Source organism: Echinops telfairi, unplaced genomic scaffold (assembly GCF_000313985.2).
Source record: "Echinops telfairi isolate 266 unplaced genomic scaffold, ASM31398v2 ScPeMD7_7436;HRSCAF=8474, whole genome shotgun sequence".
In the NCBI taxonomy this organism is placed as follows: domain Eukaryota; kingdom Metazoa; phylum Chordata; class Mammalia; order Afrosoricida; family Tenrecidae; genus Echinops; species Echinops telfairi.
In genome coordinates this window covers 2,996,643-3,019,015 of record NW_022111336.1, presented here as the reverse complement: position 1 = coordinate 3,019,015, position 22,373 = coordinate 2,996,643, and the positions used below count along the sequence as shown (strand labels likewise).

The window sequence follows — 22,373 nt, the reverse complement described above, 5'->3', positions numbered from 1 at the left end:
CTATTCTAGTTTAAAAGGATGCTACGCTAATACTATCCTTTCCCAAGGAATATAAAAGATGTACCACATTAATGTGCCCTGGCTTACCATTGCCCAACTCTTCCCTCCTATATCCCTGGACTGCTGAGGAAGGGGCAGATGATTACCCAATGAGTTAGGGTTAGGGTTAGGTACAGAGAGAAAAAAAGGTTATCCAATGAGAAGTTTACAAAGAGATCTGTGTGATGTCACCACTCGGATTTGGAGCACAACATTAGGTAATAAGCGAGTGATTTTTGTAAGTACTGAAAAGAAAATTTTTAGAATATTCTCTACACAATTTCTCATGGCTACTGGGGGCGGCCTAGTCAGTTCTGACTCATAATAACCCCATGTGATGGAGAAGAACTCCTCATAGGATTTTCTTGGCTGCTATCTTGAAGTAGATCCACAGAGCTGCTAGGCAGGTTTGGGTAGCAGCTGAGCACTTAACCATTGCTTCACAGGGCACCTACTTTTTCCCATAATTAGACTGAAATAATGATAAATCCTCTTCTATGTAATTTCTTCTTGGTAAAATTGGAATCATGATAAACCCTAATCTTGAGTTTTATTTAATTTATAACAAACGGGAATACATTCATTCATTTGCATTATGAGTTAATACATGACCTTCTATGGGATAATCTCCTCAAATAACTCTCTTTGTCCTATAAATTTTCTTAGTTCCCACCTCCTCCAACACTTCCTCCAAACCCATAGCTCCTAGACCAGGCATCCTCAAACTACGGGCCCGCAAGCCACATGGGGCCTGCTGAGGACATTTATCCGGCCCGCCGGTTGTTTTTGCCCCGTTCAGTTTCTTACTGCAAAATAAGATATGTGCAGTGTGCATAGGAATTTGTTCATACTTTTTTAAAAACTATATTCCGGCCCTCCAATGGGTCTGAGGGACAGTGAACTGGCCCCCTGTTTAAAAAGTTTGAGGACCCCTATATCTAGACCATCAAAGGCATGAACTGTATCTTCAGAATGTATTCCATTATACCTATTTGTTTATGTGATTTTTTTGTTCTCCAAATGACTAGAGATCCCTTGAACTGATACTCCCAGCAGATACTGTCAAGAATAAATGCTAAGTTCTGCCTCATTCTGAAGATCGCTTCCATAGGCACTTCTGTACAGAACTTACAAAGAGGTGGCCAAACTGGTTCTATGACTATCACGTAATCACTCTAGCCTTTGTAAGAGAAAACTAGAAAGGAGATTTTTGTTAGTTAGCATCTTTGAAAGCGTGTTGTAAATTTTCTCTCCTAATGAGGAAAGAAAGGGGGTTGTTTAGCTCCTCCCTTACCTGAGAGAATCCAAGTCCTGGGCCTCTGAGTGCTGACTTAGAAGCGTTTTTAAGACCAGCATCTTGGCTACTGAACTAAAGGTACATGTAGGTCCAACCCAATGAGAGTTCTAAGCAGAATCTGCCATGTACCCTTTGAGCAGTGGTTCTCAACCCGTGGTTCGCAACCCCCTTGGGGGTTGAACGACCCTTTCACAGAGGTCGCCCGATTCATAGCAGTAGCAAAATGTCAGTTATGAAGTAGCAATGAAAATGATTTTATGGTTGGGGGGTCACCACAACATGAGGAACTGCATGAAAGGGTCGCGGCATTAAGAAGGGGGAGAACCACTGCCCTAGAGTTTGGCAGCCTGTGACAACACAGAGATTGGTGCTTGCCTCTTGCCAAAAGAATTCTGAAGGCAGGAAGCTTGCTTGAGCAGCAAATACAGGGCACCGTACCTGTTGTTTGGCATGGCTATGCCATGGGCATCTCTCATGGGCAAAGTGAACATCCTAGAAGGCAAAAGAAGTTTGAGCCTTTTGCATGTACCCTGCAGAAGGGCCTAACATTGAGTGAGGGGTCCCAGCAGTAAGACGCTGTGATTGCCCCCCAAGAGGCAGGGGCTAAGAAGGGGCTAGAAAAGGTTGAATTCATAGCTAAGAACTATGCAGTGAAGAATGTCCTGAAGCATCATAGTCACACAATGGAGAAAACTGGTACTTGGACACTAGCCACCTACAAGGCATTGACAACCAAGAGAGGACAATTAGCAATATCAAAAATAAGAGACTAGGATCTGAGGAGAGAGCAGCCAGACAGAGGAAGGAGAATCGCCTGTATCTCGAGATGCCCTGGTAAAGCTTCTTAGTGTGGCCCTGTGAAGAACACATAAAAGAAAGCAAGAAAAAGGGGCCCTTTTTGGTTTTTTGCGTGTCCGAAGAGGATAAAGTCATCGTAGGACAGGGAATGGGAGTAAAGCAAAATATTTCCTACCTGTAGCCCCACCTGCTTTATCTCTGTAGGAGAAAAAAAAATGTGGCTAGCAAGATGGGGAAGGAGAAGTTGAAACTAAGTGAACAGAAAGCAAGATGCGTTAAAACCCTTCCTGAATGTTAAGCTTCTCATGGGTGTCAGATCCCAACTGGGAGAGAGAGCTCTAACTTTAAATCAAGTTCTGAGTTTTGATTATTTTATGGAACTGGACATGCCAAAGGAAGCGGATTGTTCCCCAATGCCTAGTCTACTCCCCATGCCCCCAAGTCACTGCATTTTTAGCTAAGGTACAAGACAGCTTAGAACGAGTCCACATTCCCCAGTCTCTCTTGCAGGTAGATATTCTGGATCATGGGTGTCAACAGAGTGATGTTAAAAATTCCTGGGCCCTGCCCTTAAAAGAAATGGGTAGGCCTTCTCCTTCCTGATGACTGGAATGTGATGTGTTATCAAACCAATCTAGGCCATGTAGCCTAGGACAATATTCTCATAATGATGGAGTAGAGCTATGGATCAGGTCATTAGCTTTTGCCATGCAAGAAACAATGTAAACTTCTCAGTACCATACAACAATAAGAACTTATTTCTCATTCATGATTTGCAAGTCAGTTTGCAGAACTGTTTGTTATGAAGCTCTGAACTTGAAGTAAGTTTTCTACAAATGTTTTAACATGCTGGTCCCCACTAGGTGGGGCGTGTAGTAGTCGCTTTTCTGAGCACATGCAGCTTCTAAAATCCGTGGCTCTCCACACTGGAACCACTCTGCTTTAGGACTTTCAAGTTTCAGCTCAAATTCCCATTCTCGCCCCAGTCAGGGGGTAGAAGGAGTGAAGGGATGTCAGAAGGTCCCAGAGGGACAGCAATAGTTCCTTCTCAGTTTGTAGTGTTCTGTACACTTACGGACTTAGCCTCTTGAGACATCAATTCCAGCAGGCTGTTGCTCCTTTCTCAGGGATCTGAGTTTCAGCTCTAACCCCCCTTCTATAAGTGCCCGAACTGTGATAATCTCAACTACTTTCCTTTCTTGAGCCAGCTCCAGACATCATGTGGCTTCATGTGGTTGATATCTCTGTGATACATTAAGCCTACATGAAAGAAGCAGACCAGCCTGCATGATCCAAGGGTTGTAAATGATAAAATCCAAATTTGAAGAAGGGAATTGTATCAGAGCTTAAATTGTGAACACTGGGTTTACAGAGCCTCTGGATGACAGTGGAAGCCCCAAATCAACATGCAGGGTCCCCAGTTAGATTAAGCCTCCTGTGAATCATTTCTCACCATGTTCAAGGGATGTGAATGGCCTTGGAATCAGATAGAAAGCATTGTGAACTCGATTGTGGAAGATATAGTTAGGATAAAAAGTAAAATCTTATCATCTGATTTCCCTTTTGACCCATTCTAAAGTTGTTTCAATTTTAATATTTTCTGCTTTCGGAATGAAAAATTTGTTTTGTCTAGTCATTGTTGATTTTTTTGTTTGTTTGCTTCCTGTCAATGTTTTGTGTGATTTTTTGTATATGAAATCCAGGATAGATCCATAGAGACAGTAACTCGATTGATTAATTGCCTGGGGGCATGGCAAGGGAGGATGGGGGAAGTTGGGGAGCTAACAACGAGTACCAGGAGAAAATGTTCTGAAATTGATTGTAGCGATGATTGCACAAATCTTAATATGATTGAACAATTAAGTTATGGAATATGTGAAGTCTATGCCAATAAAAAGAGCACCCTTTTCAGTTATCTAATGACCAATTATTTATGGTAAATCCTCTAATAAATAACGGTGGCTTGTTTCCTCACTAGACCGTTTATTATAGTCTGTCTGTGAAACTCTCTTCAAGGATTTTCTCTTTGCAATACTTATGACACCCTCCCCCACTCCCCCGTACCTGTCATTTCTCTCTGTACACATTTTCATCACAGAACTTAATGCACTGAACTGTTATCGTGTCCTCCCCACTACCCTCATCCATTTCCATCTCCGCTCAACAGCTCACTGAAGATAGTTTCCTGTGGTCTGTTTCGTCCGATTGGCACATAGGAAACTCTGAACATCACATGTTTGAATGAATGAATGGATGAATGAATACAAAATTGGACACTAAGCCTTATTAGCATGCAATTGTTGAGGTTCATGTAGTTCTAAGATCTGAAATAAAGTTAGATGGTAGTAAACAGGAGGGCTGTAGTTCCTAACTGTAGGCACAGCTCCAAGCACTCAGCAAGCTCTAAATAAATAACGTGAACTGTCATCAAGAGGCAGTTCAGATTTTTTGCAAAGAATACTTGCCCTGGGAGCTTAGTGGTTCTACACGTTGAGCCACAAGGTCAGCAGTTCAAAACCACCAGTGGCTCTGTGGGAGGAAGATGAGGTTTTCTACTCTTGGAAACCCACAGGGGCAGTTCTCCCCCCTGCCCTGTAGTTGAGTCCGCATCAACTCCACCGTAGGAAGAAGGAACAATTTGGAAGACTCCAGAGGATGCAAAAATGTGTTAGCTATTGGAGTTTTTTAAGGAGATCAAGCCTTAAAGGGACGCCTCTCACTTTGTAGCTAGGTCCTGCTAGGTTCTTTCCCAAGTTTCATTCCCAGATCCTCCGCCCCCACTTTCTCCACCCTGTGCCTCTAGTCTAGAGAAAGCAGGTAAAACCCGGAGAACCAGGTCCCTGAGAACCGCTGTTCTGGGCATGCGTAGCCTCCCACCCATGCGCAGTCGCAATAACTGAGCTCCTAGCCATCTCTGCTCATTTTCGAAATGAGGGAGTTTTTGCCTAGAAGCCAACCCAGGCTACCCTAATTTATCACCTTTCTCGTATGTCCCCGCCCTCCCGTCCCGGGAATGGGGTAAGTCTCGCGAGATTGCACTCCGCAGCCCCCAGCGGCGCCATCTTTGTGCCTGGCGAGCGACGGCGCCCGGTGGGAGCCCTGAAGCTTCCGAGTCCGTTGCCAAGCTCTTGCTGAGACCGGATCCAGGAAATACGAGGCGGGCCTCAGTGGGAGGGACGCACTGAGGGAGGAGGGAGGGAAGGGGGCGGCGGCGGCAGCTTGCACCGGATCCGGGCCTCGCGCGACGCGCACCAGAGGGGGGTCGGGCGGGAAAGCGGCGCCGGCCCGGACCCCCCGCGGGAGCAGGCGACCGGCCTGAGGGCGAGGCGGCGGCAGTGGCGGACGGGGCGCTGCGGTCGCCGGGTGAGTGCCCGCGAGGAGGCCCGGCACCTGCCCAAACTGGGGCGTGGGGGCCGGCCCTGGGCTTCGGCGGGGTGGCTGCGCCGGGCGGTGGGCGTGTGCGTGGCTGCGGGCGCCCGGAGGTCCGCCTGGCCCCGGCTGCGGCGGACACCGCTAACTGCGGGGTTGCGGGAGGGCTGCGCCGGGCCTGGCGTGCCCGCGCCCGCCCCGGAGGCCGAGGGGCCAGGGAGTGGCTGGGGGTGCTGGTTGGCCTTCGGACCCCGAACCCAAGGATGTTCTTCCTCCTCCTCTAACCCTGGCCAGGCTTCAAGTCCCAGCAAGGTGTTGGGGAATAAAGATTCGCAGCCCCAAGGCAGGGTTGGTGGTTGCGGGGGTCAAGAGATGTACGGAAGGTTAGTAATACTTGTTCTGAAGGAGGTTGGCGAGTGGCTGTTGGCAGGTGTTGAGCAAAGGGAAAATATTGGCCACATTCATTTAAAGAATATGACGGAAGCAACCTTGTGAAGTCCAACAACGGATAAGAGTTATACCTGGTCCGAGTCCCCTAGGTAGTTTAGTTCTGTGTGTCAATTCTTAAACTGCAGAGAAGCGGGGTGGGGGGTGGGGGTGGGGTGTTTGTGTGTGTGTGTTGGGGTGGGGGGAGAGGAGCAGCAGACGGGACAAAAAGATGGAGTATGAACTAAATTGCATAGAAAAGCAAAAGTTCATACTGTTGATGTGTTCAAATAGAAAGCCTTTTTGTCTCTATTGAAACATTTATTTAAATTTCTTTAGAAATGTTGCCACCTTTGGTACAGACAGGGCTTGTCATTTCTAGATGATGTTTGTCTACCAAATTTTAATTTTGGCATGCAGTGTGTTTCTTTCAGGGCTTTAAAAATACATCTGGTGGAAGGATTTCGTTTTGTTTTGCTTTTTTGCCTTTGCTTTACAAATGTTTTGCAAAAGTCGAATTGCACTCATGAAAGGTCTTTTTAGGTAAAAGTTTAATTTTTCACTGGGTTAATTGATTATGGGCATCCTAATCCGTGGAAGTTTGTGGTGGTAGTCTTTTTAGGAAAAGATTGCCTGCATGTGTCCAAAGAACAAACCCATAGCTGTAGAGTCCATTCTGATTCAGTGTGCCATATGAAAGGAACTAGTTCAATGTAGCCTTTGCCCCCATAGCTGCCTGAAATTGTGGTTCCATCAAAGGAAAGTTACGCTTCAGTGAGGGCAAAAATTCAATATGCACTTTTTGTCTTTACATCTAAGTTTTCTTCCACATACTTGTCTGACATGGTCTTTCCTTACTTTTAGAAACCACGCCATATAAAGCATATATTGGGGTGAAGTGAACTAACCTTGACTATAGAGGCACTGGCTGTAATGGTTTTATGTATTTTTGCAGTTGCACCTCATAGTTACCTGGTGCTGAAGATAACGTTATTTCTATAGTACAGATAAGAACACTAGCCCCTTCAGTATTCCTCAGTACCTTTCCTAAGGATGTCATGTAGCTGGTAAATTGCAGCGCTAGAGTTCAAACTCGTGTCTGTTTCTAAAGCGTTTTTTTTTTCCTATTATACTCTGCATAAACTTGATATGCTGACTGATACAAACTTTATGAAAATGGAAATTTTTGTTAAAGAGAAATCTTTCAATTCTGTTGGACATCGTGAAAGTTTTCAGTGTCCTGGGTTCAAGAGAAGCTTGTTAGTTTTTTCCCCCCTCCCTTTTCTGATGTGTTCAGTTTTTAGCCAAAGGTAACATTTTCACATGTAGACCTCTTGTTGATTTGTAAGAATTCTTAATAACTGGTGGTGACCTATCTGAAATTCCTATGCTTTCAGTAAGTTTGCCTCTAGTTTCGGCATGCCCAGGATACTTCAAAGAAAAAGTATTTGGGGTGCTTTGTTTTGTTTGTTTTTTGGTCACCCTGAATGGTATTTCTAGTTGCATTACCAAAGCAATATACTATTTATAGGGTTTGGGTGTTTGCTTTATTATAGCATAAGTATATGCCTCTTCCAGCAAATAGAGTACTTGGTAGCTGATGCTCTTTTTCTTCTTTTACTTAGTACAAGGATTTCAGAGCCAGTTCATGGTTTTGCAGAAAATAGGACATCTATTAAGGGATTTAGGAGTCCTACTGGCATAGTGGCTAAAGCACTTGGCTGGTAAAAAAAAAGTTGCAGATTTGAACCCACCAGCCTCCCTGCAGGAGAAAGATGTGGCAGTCCACTTCTGTAACGATTTTTCTGGCCTGGAAACCCTACTCTACCCTTTACACTCACCATAGATTTGGAATCTACTTTGATGGCAATGAAGTTTTTTGGTGTTAAGGGATTCAGCATAATCTGTTATGGTATTATGGACTCAAAACCTTGCAGATTCTCAGGTACTTTCAAAATGTTAGCGTAACAGCAAGAGCATCTTGCTATTGGATGGCCTATGGTGACTCCAGTCCCCTAGTGGTCTTTGTTATTGCATCTTTGTTATTATTGGTGAGCCTGCCGCCCAGACCTTTGTCTCCCTGGTGTGTGCACAGTCCCCACAACTAAATAGAGTTAAATGGCAAAAATAACCCCGGACATCAGGATTAGAGGATGCCAAAGATCTGATACTCAACCTCCAGTAGGTCATTTGGTTATGTTTCCTATCAAATTAATTATCCCTGGCTGGAAATTCTACATAAGTTATTACCTGGGATTTGTTGTTTTATGAAGTTACAGGCTGGACGAAGACGCCTCATGCCGTGGCATGCACATTAGCATGTGGATGTGTTATGTGAAATCTGGAACTATGCTTTAAATAATACCTCGGAGCCTTGACCAGTGATCTTTTTCAATTGGTCTGAATAAGCACGTTTTAAATTATTCTTGCACTCCCAAGAAAGAGTTAAATATACTTTTTATTTGTGAGGGCAATTACCTGGGGTATCTGGGCTATTGGGAGGGGGGATTAACAAATGATAATATAACTGCATCCAGAAATTATCTTGTATTATTTATTTTTATACCTTCTGTGTGTTGCTGTTGTTAGGGGCTGTCTCGTCAATTCTGGACTCGTAGTACAACAGAGTGAAACACTGCTCTGTCCTGTGCCATCCTCACAATTGCTGTGTTTGAGCCCACCGTTGCAGCCACTGTCCCAGTCTACCTCATTGAGGGTCTTCCTCTTTTTCTATGATCTTGTACTTGACCAATCGTGATATTATTCTCCAGGGACTGTCCAGATTATGTGAGACAGTCTTACCATTTTCACTCCCAAGGACCATTCTGACTGCATTTCTTCCAAGACAGATTCGTTCGTTCTTCTGGTATTCCATGGTGTATTCAAGGTTCTTCATCTTCGCCATACTTCAAAAGCATTGGTTCTTTTTGAGTCTTCCTTTTGCAGAAGGAATAAGGAAGAACTGTGTAATAAACCTCAAGTTATTGCCATGGCCAAAAATAGTCACTTGCCTAAAAAACGAAATGGGTATGATGAAATATTTGGAGCTGAATTATCCTACATATTTAAGAACATTTATTATAGTTTAATTTGCTGGCAGCTGTGTCAATTATTTTTGTTTGACTCTGCAGCTTCCTATGGCCCCCTTCAAATTTCTGACCTTACTTTCCTTCCCTCTCGCTTCTTTCAAATGCTCTCTCTTGCATTACCTGGAGTCTTCCCTTCTTTGGCACTGAAGTCTTTGGCAGGGTGGCAGCTGACTAGCAGGGTAACCAGCACCTTTAACTCCATTTCCCTTCTCCAAATTTCTGTGCTCTAAGTCAAGAAAGTAGGTAAGTGCTTGCCTACTAACTCATAGATTGGCAGTTCGAACCCAGCAGCAACTTCGTGGGAGAAAGATGTGGCAATCGGCTTCTGTAAAAATTATAGCCTTGGAAATTCTATGGGGCAGTTCAGCTCTTTCATATAAGATTCGACTTACAGCTGTGGTTTGTTTTTTGTTAAAGCAGCCAAGAGGGGTCCTGACAAAACCTTGCAGCAGTCCACTCAATTCTTCCTTGAAAAGGAGGATGAGGGTAGTCAGAGGTGAGGGAGGCGGTGTCAAGACCTTTGTCATGGCTTCTTTTCGGATGAATTCCTGAATTTAAGCACATGTTTTGAAATAAAAATTTTTAAGTTTAGTTCATTTTAGCTTAATGCTTGTTGCTAAAGCAGATGTTACATTGTTGAAGGAACAGTTTTGGTTTGTAACATAAAAGGTACAGCTTGTTCCTACCATTTGTTGCTGCTGTTTTGAAACTTTTTTCATAGGTATTGGAATTCTTGGGGTTGTTTTACCTTGGTTTAATTAGTTATAAATGTTAAGAAGTTAAGGACTAAATGTTATTGCCCCATCTCCCCACCTTGCAGCCACCAATAAACCCTTGTCTCTGTATTGGTCTGTTTTGGATATTTCATATAAGTGAGATCATATACTGTTTGTCCTTTTGTAAATCTACAGCACAGTTATCTACTCCTCCCGCCCTTCTCCTCTTTCCCCGTCACACCAGTTCGATATGTTAGGTAGAAAGTACTGTGCCTCTTTGATATATGAGCAAAACTGGATTATGTGAGGAACTGCAATATCATTATTAGAATGTGTTTAATGATCTTGACATCTATAAGTTGAGAATCTGCAGCAGGAACTTCACTTTTTAAATAGTTCATTTGTGAGACTTAATTCCCTAGAAATCAGCACCATTTTCCTATAGAAATTATGTTACATATGGTATTCAGATCCCTGGCCAGCACGGTTCTGAATTTGAGGAAAGAGAGAACTATGAAAGTGAACTCCTGTGTATAACAGTGTTTCAACAAGAACATGCACTGAAAGATTGGGAGGGAGGGAAATGACGTTTCCAAACTCCCTCCCACCTTCCCTCTTTAAGAAGAGGTGGGAGGATCATATTCCTTCCGGATCTTAATAAAGACTCCCAGACCAAGGGGAGAGGTCTTTCCTTGGAGCGCATGGCCAGGTGAGTAGTGGGGAAAAGGCGGTTTGTGTTGTGGTTAAGTGCATGCGCTCTCCATCTCCAGAGTTTGGGTTGAGATCCCTCTATTTCACCACTTACTAACTAGCTGGGAGACTTTGGTTTGGTTGTAGACTGTCTATAAAATGTCGGAAAAGGGAGCACCTGGAGAATAGGGTAAGGAGCCCTTGTGGTGAGATGGTTAGGCACTCAGTTGCTAACCAGAAAAAAAGGTTAGCTGTGGAGCCCACCAGCTGCTCTGGAGAGTGGACTTGGCAGTTTCCTTTTGGAGAGATGAATAAAAAACCAAACAAACCCACTGCCATGGAGTTGCTTCTGACTTACAGTGACCCCACCTAGGATTTCTGAGACTATAAATCTTTACAGGAGGCAGCAAACAGCCTCATGTTTCTCCTGCGGGGCAGCTGGTGGATTTAAACCAACTTTGTAGTTAGCAGTCCAGTGCCAAACCCACATCACCACCAGGGCTCCAATACAGCCTGAGAAACCTAATAGGGCAGTTCTACCTTGCCTTGTAGGATCGCTGTGAGTTGGAAGCGACTTGATAGCGCCCGTCAACCATGTACTAGGGTTTTTGGGAGGGCTAAATGTGGTAATGTGTATATTTAAAAGAAAAAAGCCATTGCCTTGGCATCATTTCCAACTTAAAGCAACCCTATAGAACGGAGTATTAGCCCTGGTGGCATAATGGTTCCATGTTGGGCTGTTAACCACAAGGTCAGCAGTTTGAAACCATCAGCTGCTCCACTGGAGGAAGACCACGCTTTCTACTCCTGTAAGAGTTAAAAGTAAAATAAATAAAGTCTTGGGAATTCACAGGGGCAGTTCTACCCTGTCCTGTGGAGTCGCTATGAATCGGAATTGACTCGATGGCCAGTGAGTTGGTGGGTTTTGTTGTTTTGTATAGGACAGAGTAGAACTGCCCCTTGGAGTTTCCGGGGTTGTAAAGCTCTAGAGAAGCTGACTGCTTCGGGGGGTTTCTCTTGCCTAGGGGGTTGATTGGTTCAAACTGCTGAACTTTAAGTTAGCAGCCCAACCTTTTAACCATGGTGCCTTCAGGGCTCCTTTCTTAATAGGTATAAAGCACTTAAAATAGCTCCTGGCTCATAAGTGAGTGTGTAAGGAATGTTACGTGTTTATTAAGCTTTTTTTAATTTACCTAGACTACCTTTCTGTGTGGCGGTCCACTGTCTGCATCTGTTGCACTGAAGTAGGATCATTGTTTTCCCTTTGCACTGAGGAATGGTTTCAGAGTGTTCTATTTTCATTCCTGTTGAAAGTACACTTTTTTTTTCTTTTTGAGGTTTGTTAGGATTCATTTTATTTAGCAATGTTGGAGAATGGAGAAATAGGCAGCATGTCAAGTCTCTTCTGCGAACCTGACCCCAGACGCCATGTAGATGAGGATGGGGAGACAGCAGTTGATAGGAGATACTGTCTGTGGACATTTGAGTGGGTCAGAATTGAGGTACAAAATCCTCAATTTTGGTAGTTCTTGCTAAGTCAGTACTTATTAACTAAACTTTCCACTGTAGATGCTTTTAGATTTACAGAGACGTTAGAGAGGATAGAGTGTTCCTGCATACTCTTTAACCAGGCATGCATAACCATGGTATATTTCTTAAAATGAAGTTATTAGCATTGGTTCGTTATTTTAATTTCACCAGCACCCACTGTCTGATCACGAATCTGATTCAGATTACTGTGTTGCATTAAGTGGTTTAGCCTTTTAGAATTTTTTGTATTTCTGTCATTGGGGAATAAATATTCTGTTCTTTAGGGAATAAATATGACCGTAAAACCATTTTGGGTTTATCTTGAATTTTCCTGTAGTTCCTCAAAGCCCAGAATGTCTCTGGGGATGGCAGGTCCAGGGATTCATCTTGACACTGAACTCTATAGTCTGAAATAAAGGGAGCCAGTCCAGTGATGGGGTGAGGATAGAACAAAAAGCAATCTTAGAATATTAAAAAGATTTGTTTTTCATAACTTCCATGAGTTGCTTTCTGTACTGTTCCCTTTTCGATGAATTTAGCTTCTAAATGGCAAGCCATTCTTCTTTTTACTAGGTTAAGGTTACATGGCAAGCACATTTTCTTCATATTGTTAGATACTCTTGTATAAGCCAATCGGGATACATTGCAGAGGTGTTTTTTAAGTACAGTGAACCCTCGCCACTTCGTGCTTCGACTTCCGCGGCTTCACTCTATCGCGGTTTTTGCGTAACAGCGCATGCTCTGTCATTACTGCCACTGATTGACTCATACTGTACACGCTTCTGTCTACATCGCTACGTATCGGAGCTACGTATCAGATGCATTTTTGCTTTTGTACAGTGTACTGTAATTGTGATTTTAAAGAAATTTTATCTAAGCCCTATGATGGCTCCTAAACGAGCAGCTTCTTCTAAGCCTTCTGACAATAAAAATAAGCGCCAGAGGAAGATGCTCACCATCCAGGAAAAGGTAAAACTTTTGGTATATGATCAAAGATGGCAAGAAAATCGTGGAGGTTGCACGCCATTTCGACTTGAATGAGTCTTCCGTTCACTCCATCCGTAAAGAGGAAAAAAACATCCGTGCTACGGCTACTTTCACTTTCAACAAGGAAGCAAAGCGCATCGTGACAAGTCGTAATAAGTTCATAGTAAAAACGGAGTCTGTCCTAGCCGTTTGGATCAATGACAGGCGCAAGAAAAACATTCCGTTGGATTCGATAGTCATCCGGGAGAAGGCAAGGCAGCTCTATCAGCGTTTTACAGCAGACAAACCTCAACCAGAATCCTCTTCTGCAACGTTCGTGGATTTTACAGCGAGCAAGGGTTGGTTCGAAAAGTTCCAGAAGAGGTATATGAAGGTAGAGACGACAAAGGCCAGCTGGAAGAAGTTGTGGCCTGGAATTGTCCAGGAATCTGAAGAATTCACCCTAGAAGAAGTCAGAAACTCGGCGGTGGATAACACAGTGAGACTAGCCCAGATGCTGGAAGGAGAAGGTTTCAAGGATATGAACCGTGATGACGTATTTGAGGTGCTGGAGTCTTCAGATCATTTACCTAATGCTGCAACCCTTAATACAGTTCCCCATATTGTGGTGACCCCCCAACCATAAAATTACTTTCGTTGCTACTTCATAACGGTCATTTTGCTACTGTTATGAATCGGGTGACCCCTGTATAAGGGTCCTTCGACCCCCAAAGGGGTCACGACCCACAGGTTGAGAACCGCTGATCCAAGCAATTCTGAACTCAACATCGAGGTTCTGCCCTTTTCAAATCCCTTTCTCTATTTCATGCTTTTTCTTAAAAAAATAATTTTATCGAGGGATCTTAAAGCTCATATCACAACCCATACATCCATTGTGTCGAGCACATTTGTACATATGTTGCCATCATCATTTTCAATACATTTTCTTTCTACTTGAGCCCTTGGTATCAGCTCATTTCCCCCCCACCCCCACCCTCCCTTCCTCGTGAACCCTTGGTAATTTATAAATTATTTTTTTCATGTCTTACACCAACCACTGTCTCTCCCTTCACCCATTTTTCTGTTGTCTGGCCCCCTGGGAGGAGGTTTTTTTTGGGTGGATACCATATATAATAGGTGCAATTGACATTTCAATGATTACACATGCCTTAAGTTTGATGTCAAAGCTATCATTTAATGTAAACAGGAAGTTATCTGTTAGGTTGCACATCATGAACTTTACTTTTAGAAAGTCTTATCTTTTCTACCACAGAAAAAACTTTTGGTTATTAGACATGGATGGCAAAGAAAATAATTTTGATTCGGTAACATTAGTATGAAAATGTTTATTTCAGTTTTATATGATGTGTGTATTGAGTGCCACTGCCAGTAAACCAAGTTCGTGTGTGTTATCAATCCCTTGGTCTTTAACAGAAAATTAACAGTAAAGTTAAATAACTTCAATTGTTCATATTATGCAGAACTGCTTACGACCTTGACTAAATCGCCTAGCTTCAAAGGACCTTGGTTTCTTCAGTTGTAAAATTAGTTTGGATAGTTGTATTAGTTTGACTAGTTTCACTAAATATGTAAATCCATTTGTTAACTAAATCCCAAGATTTGAGAGACCTTATTTAATAAAAACCTATACGGTAAATTTTCTTGTCTTGGATCATCAGGAATTCAACATTGTATTCACTAAATCTAGATAGATATCACTTTTTCCTATTACATTCAAATAGTTTCAAAGCAATATTGCTGTAAATTTTGCTCACTCGTTGGCTTGACACCTTCATAAACGTGTTTTAATAATTGCCCTGTTGTCTGAAAGCTGTATCTTTAGTTACTTGATTTTTTTGGACTCCTTTGTTCTTAGAGCCCCTGAACAATTTTGAAAACTATGCATTCCTTCATGATTAGAAAAAGCAGCCTCTTATTGAAGTTTCACGTGTTTAAGGAAAGTACACGTTTACACATTATCAGTAGTGAACAGCTCGATTAATTTTCACCAACGGAGCACACTGGTGTGCCAGCACCCAGATCAAGAGACTGTATATGACAAACACCTTAGAAGCTCTCCATCTTTTGTTTGTCCTCTGGTCACTTATCCCCTCCATTCCCCACTACTTTTCTTAACTTTTAAGACCATAGATTAGTTTTGCCTGCTACTGGTACTTATATTTAAGGAATCCTACATTATCTACTTGTTTGTGCTATATTGTGAATGTGAGATTCATCTCCATTGTCATTACCATCCATTCCATTGTGTAACTATATTACTTTTATCATTCTGTTATTACTATATGGACATTTCTCAGTTTGGGGAGATCTTTATGATCTTGGTGTAGGCAGAGGTCTCTTAACCAGGATAGTATTTCTTTTAGAGTTTTGAATGGAGAAAGAATGGGGAGGACTGGTTTACTGAAATATATAAGCCTTACAAAAATTGTCATGTTATATATGGTAATACCTTTTACTCTTTGTGTAAATCTCCTGTAAAGAATAAGTATTTATAGCTATACTTTCCAGATACTGAGATCATGCTTTCATAACTATTTGCGTAGAATTTCTTTCAAAATGGGTAGAATTTCTTCAAAAATATTTAGTATACTTTCTTGTCTTTTTTGACTTGCTGACTTGTAGGAGTTCTTTATTATGTGCTGGAAAGGAGCTTTTGCCAATTGCAAATATCTTCTCCCACTGTGTGGCATGCTTTTTCATTTTTAATGTTTCCTTTGATAACCAGAAGTTCTTATTTTTAATGCAGTCCAATTTGTCAATATTTTCCTTTATGTTTAAACTGGATATCAAATCTAGTTAAAAAATCTTTCCCTGTCCCAAGGTTTTGAAGATATTCTCTTATCTTCCAGAAGCATTACGGTTTTGCCTTTCATGTATAGTTATAGCATCTGCCTAAAGTTGATTTTTATGTATGTGTGAGATAGGGGGACAGTATTAATTGCCCTAGCATACTGTTTTTGTCCCTACTTTTGTCAGAAATAAAATATTCATAATAGGCCTCAATATTTCAGTAGAACATGTTTTTCCATCTAGCTGTTCTTTGAGAGCATCTTGACTGTTGACCATTTGCACATTTATATGAATTTTGATATTGTTAATTTACACACAGACACCGTGGGAATTGCATATAATCTAGAATAGTGAGGGGACAATGGACATCTTTATAATATTAAGTTTTCTAAACACGATAAGCAGCTCAATTTAATTAACTTTCCTTAATTTCTTCCTGTAATGTTTACAATTTTCTCTATCAAGTCCCTGAAATTTTTTGAGGCATTTTTAATCCCAAGTACCTGATTTTTTTTATATTATAAATTTCCATGAATTCTAGTTTGCTTATAAAATCTAAATTGCCATTTTTGTATTGTCCTTGTGTCTGGAGATTGCAGTCAACAGTACTTCCAGTAATTTATAGTCTTCTGGGTTTACTTTGTACTCAGTCATCTTTCTGCAAATAAAGATAAGATTGCTTCTGTCTTTCCAATTATTATACTTTTATTTATTACTTGCCTCACTCTACTGGCTATTACTTTCATTATTATTGAAGTGGTAATAGTGGGCACCATTGTTTTGTTCCCATTCTCAAAAGGAACATTTACAATCTAATGTTTTTCTTAAATGTCAGATAAATGAAGTTTTATTCTTTTCCTAGTTTGTTAAGAATTTACATAATGATTGGCTCTTGGATTTCACCAAATACTTACTATTGATATAGTGATATGCTTTTGTTCTCCAAATCAAATCCTATTAATTGAAGTTCTAATGCTAAATCAGCTTTGCATTTCAGGAGGAGCAAACCACCTGTTCCATATCACACTTATTTTGTGTAGAAATTTGGGTCTTCATTCATGAGTAAGATTGACTTCTAATTTTGTTTTCTTGTACTGTCCTTTTTAGGCTTTGATATCACATTTTTGTTAACCTCATAAAATGAATTGGAGAATATGGTCACTTTATTAAGTCTTTGGAAGAGTTTGTGTTAGGATTTTTTCCCCCTTTAAATGTATGGTAGAATTCAGCAGTGTAATAATTTGAACTTAGAATTTTCTTTGTAGGAAAGCTTTTCATTACAGATTCAATTTTTAAAATAGGTGTAATATTTTTAAGGTTAAAGAAATTCTTCTGATGGTCATTCTGGCAATTACTGTATTCTTAGGAAATTTATGTTTGATCTGAATTTTGAAACATTGGTGTTATGTTTATACTCTTATTATTTAATTTATGCAGGCTCCTTTCTGATTCCATTTTAAGTCTAATCAACCTAGCACAGTTTCTATACCTTGACAATGGACAGTTTTCTTGTATTTAAGTTACAGCTAAAAATAGTATCTGGAATAACTGCCTGAACATGAACTCCCTCTTAATTGCTATTGAATTGAGACGCACATGATCAAAAAGGTTTAAAAATTTCCCCTCTCATGGAAACAAATACTTTCCTAGTTATACTTTGACCATCATCACTTCTGCCACAGTGTGTTTATGGTGTTGTAGCTAGTTGCCATCTAGATGTGCATGCATACATATATATATATATATATAGTGTGTGTACGTGTATAATTTGTCCTTGTGAAATATTAAAAGGGACAGTTCTGAGATTCTTTGGGTTTACTACCATCTGAGAGCTCTCAAACAACCTAATGAATGAATAATGTGCTATCCAAATTACCAGCTTTTTCATTCTTTGTAAATTAATTCACACAGCAGCCTTGTGAGGTAGGTATGTGATAGGTAAAGAAACAGCCTCAGAAAGATAAAGTTTTATGCCTACCATTCACCTGGTGAATGGCAGATGTTCTGTGTCTACTGCAGCATTTTATCTTAGCTATTATAGCCAGTTTTATCACTTTGTGCTTTCTTTTTCTGTAAACTATATAATATCCTGACTCTCTAACTCCTGACCTGAAGATTGAGACAATTTGTAGATTATGGCTCTAGACCCCACCCCACGCCTCCTTTCCACCCCATCTCTAGAATGTCCCACCAGCTGTGCCAACTCCTCTTGCTCTGTTGGAAAGCTTGCTTTGTCACTAGTCTTTTTTTTAATCCCCTCCCTTTCCCTCTATAGACAGATCTCAGTTCTAATTCTCAAAAAGCTGCCTCCTTGGACTTCCCAGTGCATTTCTTCTCCCCTTTGGGGGATCATTCTTAAAGGTTGAACCCCCTTACTGGCTATCTTCTGTAAAGCAATCCTTTTTTCCTTCTTTAATAATTCTTAAAATGATCCTAGCTAAAATCTTGTTTGCTCTATTTCTTCCCAGTTTGGGAGAAGAGCAAAAAACTCATATCTCTCAAATCCTTTACCCCAGCAATAGAGTCAGTGTTCCTATACATTATAAAAAATTCTACTTAGGGTGAGAGTTTACAGAAAAACTTTGTTTTTTATTCAGTCATTTACACTCACTCGGTTTGACAGAGTTGCAATTCCCTCAGTGTAAGGGCACTCGTCCCGGTTCGTCCATCTCGTCCCGGCGTTCTTCCCGTTTCCACTAGCTTTGCTTGCCTTCCCCACTCTGCCTCCTGAACTATGTCTTGGGACAAACGCTGTCCTTTTAGTCTCTTACGGTTCATTATTCTGAGGAAGAAGTTCCTAATGGGGTGTTTTTGTTCACTTTATAAGCTCTGCTGTTAGGTGACCCCTAAGGGTGGACTTAGTTCTAAGTTTAAAGGGTGTCTATAGTCTCAAGGGTCCCATGAGTCTCTGTCAGATTAATAATTCTGGTCTTAGTTATGATTTTGAATTTTTTTCTATTTCTACATGAGGTGGCTTCCAAAAATTGGATGGAAAATGGAATTAAAAGATAATGTTGATTGAGGTTATGATTGAGTAACCTTTTTAAAAGTAATTTACATAATCCAATTGTATGATATGACTTATATATCAATAAAATTAAAAAATAAATGTTATACATCCAAAAAAGATAATGGAAGTTTCCTACGAGCTTTTTGAAGCTCCCTTATACTTCTTGTGTGTTGTTTTCACTAGTATTCTCTCCTTGATCTCTAGGTTCCAGTTAATCTCTTAAAATGACTACACAGGAATCTGGGACAAAATTCACAAAGAAAGAGTAAACAAGTTATGAAACCAGTGAAAAATGCTCAGATTGTTGCTTATCAGAACCTGTTAGAAAGTTCTTTCTGGTCTGTTGTTAAATGCCCAAAGGGGCATACCACTCTGCTGGAAGCCTCAAAGTTAAGGCATTCAGCTCAAGCTCAGTGAATCAGCAAACCCAGCCCCTGAATTAAGTGCCTGAGGCACCCCACTCTGGTAAGCCTCAACCCAAAGTACTCAGCTCCACTTCTGTGCCTCTGCAAGACCAGCTTCCCAATTAGTGCCCAGAGGCACCACACTACATAAGCCAGCCTCCTGAACAAAAGCCCTCAGCCTTACTTGCTAAGTGGGTTGGGAAGTCCACCTCTTTGTTCCTTGCTTTGGCTGATGGTTCTGCTGCTGGCTCTTCTGATGATCCAGGAGGTGCACTGCCAGGGATCTCGGGTACAGAGGACAAGCACCACTCCTGGCTCTTGCTGGTAGGGAGTTCCTTACTCCTGCTTTTCAAAGGACTCATTTTATACTTGACATTCCAGGGAATCTTATTTATAATTATTCACAGGTGAATCCTATCAGTATCTTCCCCCACCTTCTTAATAGACCCAACCAGGACAAGGTCATTTGGTGGAAATTCCCGAATTTGTATTAATTAATTCAGTGCTCCTGCATGCCTGGTAGGATCCCTGGTGGTGTAGTAGATAACGAATTGGGCTGCGATCACATGGTCAGCAGTTTGAAACCACCAGCAGCTCTTTCGGGAGAAAAACTGGGCTTTCTGCCCTTGTAAACAGTTACAAATCCACAGGAGCTTGCTGTGAGTCAGCATTGACACGATGGCTGCAAGTTTGGAGTTTCTTGGTACTCTGGTAGTGCTTGGATCTCATTTTCTACATCCTTTGATACTGGGTTACAATGGTTTGTGAGTGCTCAATGCCCTCATTTAGTTAGAGTACATTCTGATGCATGATTTTCAGTTACTAATGTGTTTTAGGGTAAGAGGGTGCCTCCTCAAATTCAGTGTAACTTCATTTTCTCTTGAGCAGAATTCCTAAGGATTCTTTTCTTGGAAGAGCATTCATTATATTTTATCCCTGTCACCACTCACAAATCTGCCAAACTTTAAAATGTTGCTAGAACTCTGACCAGTCTCTTTTGAACTTCCCAGTGGAGAACAATTTGCATTTTTTCCTGCTCTAATAGTTTTTATTAAAAGAAGACTGGACCTATGCTGACATCTGATTTGAGAGTGAGTCACAAGTATAATACAGAAGAGTATGGATTTTAAAAAAATTTAATTTATAGACCATTTTACTGGGGGCTCGTACAACTCTTACCACAATCCATACATCCATCCATTGTGTCAAGCACATTTGTACATTTGTTGCCATCATCGTTTTCAAAACATGTTCTTTCTACTTGAGCCCTTGGTATCAGCTCCTCATTTTTCCCTCCCTCCTCCCCCCTCCTTCACGAAACTTGATGATCTATAAATTATTATTTTTTCATGTCTTACACTGTCCCATGTCTCCACCCCTTTTTCCCCTTCTCTTTTAATCCTGCATCTTTTCCGTTGGCTCTTTTGATTTTTGGGGTGGTGGTGGGTTACTTTACCAGAACTGATCTCTCCTTTCTCTGAACTCTTTGTCACCAGGGTATTTGTGTCCCACTGGTGGTGGTGATCTCCTTATAAGCCTGTGTTTGTTTGGCTGAAAATTGAGCCACAGGAATGAGCATATTTCTAGACCTGAAGGGTGACTAAAGATCTTTGTCTTGGGGATTCCACCAGTCTCTGTACAACTAGTAAGCCTAGTCTATTTTATGATTTTGAGTTTCGTATTATTTTAGGGATGTTACTTTTATTCTTAAAGGACTCTAATGATTCCTTGTTGGTTTTTAATTTTTAACTTTCATAACGAATGTTTCCAACTATACACACATAAAAAGATTAACGAACCTCTGATGCCACAGCCATTAATGTTTCATCATATTCATCCTCTCATTTTGCTGAGTATTTTAAAGCCTTCCATGATGCCTTTTCACCTCTAAATAATTTATTACATATCTAAAATGATATTTTCTTATATACTGGCAATGTCATGATAGTGTTCAGAACACACCTGAAAACAGTTCCTTGAAAGATAAGTAATTGCATTTCCTTAATTGACTAAAAACGTATTCTTACACTTGGTTCATTTGAAACAGGTTCCACCCTTGTATTTAGTTAAATCTTCAAAATTTCTTCTAATTTCCTCTTAATTTATATCAGTGTCCTTTTAGAAACTTCCAGATTATCTCACATTCTGGATTTGGCTGATTATTTTTTCCTGATGTTTAACTTGCCCTTCCTTTCTCCTCTATGTTTCACATGGATTGGGATCGAATTGCCTGTTTAACGAGATTCAGATTGTATCTTTCAGGAGAAGGGCAAGACTGCTTGCTGTCACTTCATATTGGTAATTTCAGCGTTTCTTAGATTCATCAGAGATTCAGGTAGAACAACTTTTCACCCATGGTTTTATCATTAATTGATTAGAAGATTCAAAACAGGAATTGTTCTAATTTGATTGCTTCTACAATTATTAGCTGGATTTTTTTCTATATGATTGAACCTTTTCTTCACCCACTGGGACTATTGGATTATCTTGAACTATCTCGTCAGTTCTTGAGCTTTAAATTGTCCAATTAGCACCACAGATTCTACTTTCTCCTTTAACTGTTAACTTTTTCTATAATTTCACTAGCTGTATGACAACGTATCTTCCTTCCTCCTTGAGGAAGCTGAAGTTAATCACTTAATGGTGGATTAGTGATTTTGGGGGTTGGTTTTGGGGGCTGTGTAGAGCAGCGGTTCTCAACCTGTGGGTCACGACCCCTTTGGAGGTTGAACGACCCTTTCAACTGGGGTCACCCAATTCCTAACAGTAGCAAAATTACAGTTATGAAGTAGCAATGAAAATAATTTTATGGTTAGGGAGGGTCACCACAACATGAGGAACTGTGTTAAAAGGTCACGGCATTTTTAGGAAGGTTGAGAACCACTGGTGTAGAGGCTCTCTTGAGTTCTCAGTGAGCAGTTCTGAATCAATTGAGAAGGCATAGGGTAGAAAAAAAAATGGGAAGAAATAATGAATACCCTGTTAGGGGTTTGTAGTAAGGGTGTGTTGTGCTTGCTTGTATTATGAGCATTTCATTTACTAGAGGGAGCCCTGGTGCTATTGTCAGTTAAATGTTAGACTATTAACTACAAGGTTAGTATTTCAAACCTACCATTTGCTCTGTGGGAGAAAGATGAGGCTATATCTGCTCCTGTCAGAAACCCTGTCTAGGGTCGCTATAAGTCAAGATTGATTCAACAGCTTTGGTTATTATTGTCTGGTTATTTT

The 22,373-nt window shown here is 40.9% G+C and overlaps 1 protein-coding gene across 1 annotated transcript in view; it reads left to right on the top strand.

The window, feature by feature from the left end:
- Positions 1–5,454: 5,454 nt before the first annotated feature.
- The window catches only part of TAB3 (TGF-beta activated kinase 1 (MAP3K7) binding protein 3), a 66,540-nt gene continuing 49,621 nt past the window's right edge, over positions 5,455–22,373 (top strand). Inside the window, exon 1 of the mRNA XM_004713881.2 lies at positions 5,455–5,497. The gene's annotated coding sequence lies outside the window, so the exon portion shown is untranslated. The remainder of the gene's footprint in view (positions 5,498–22,373) is intronic.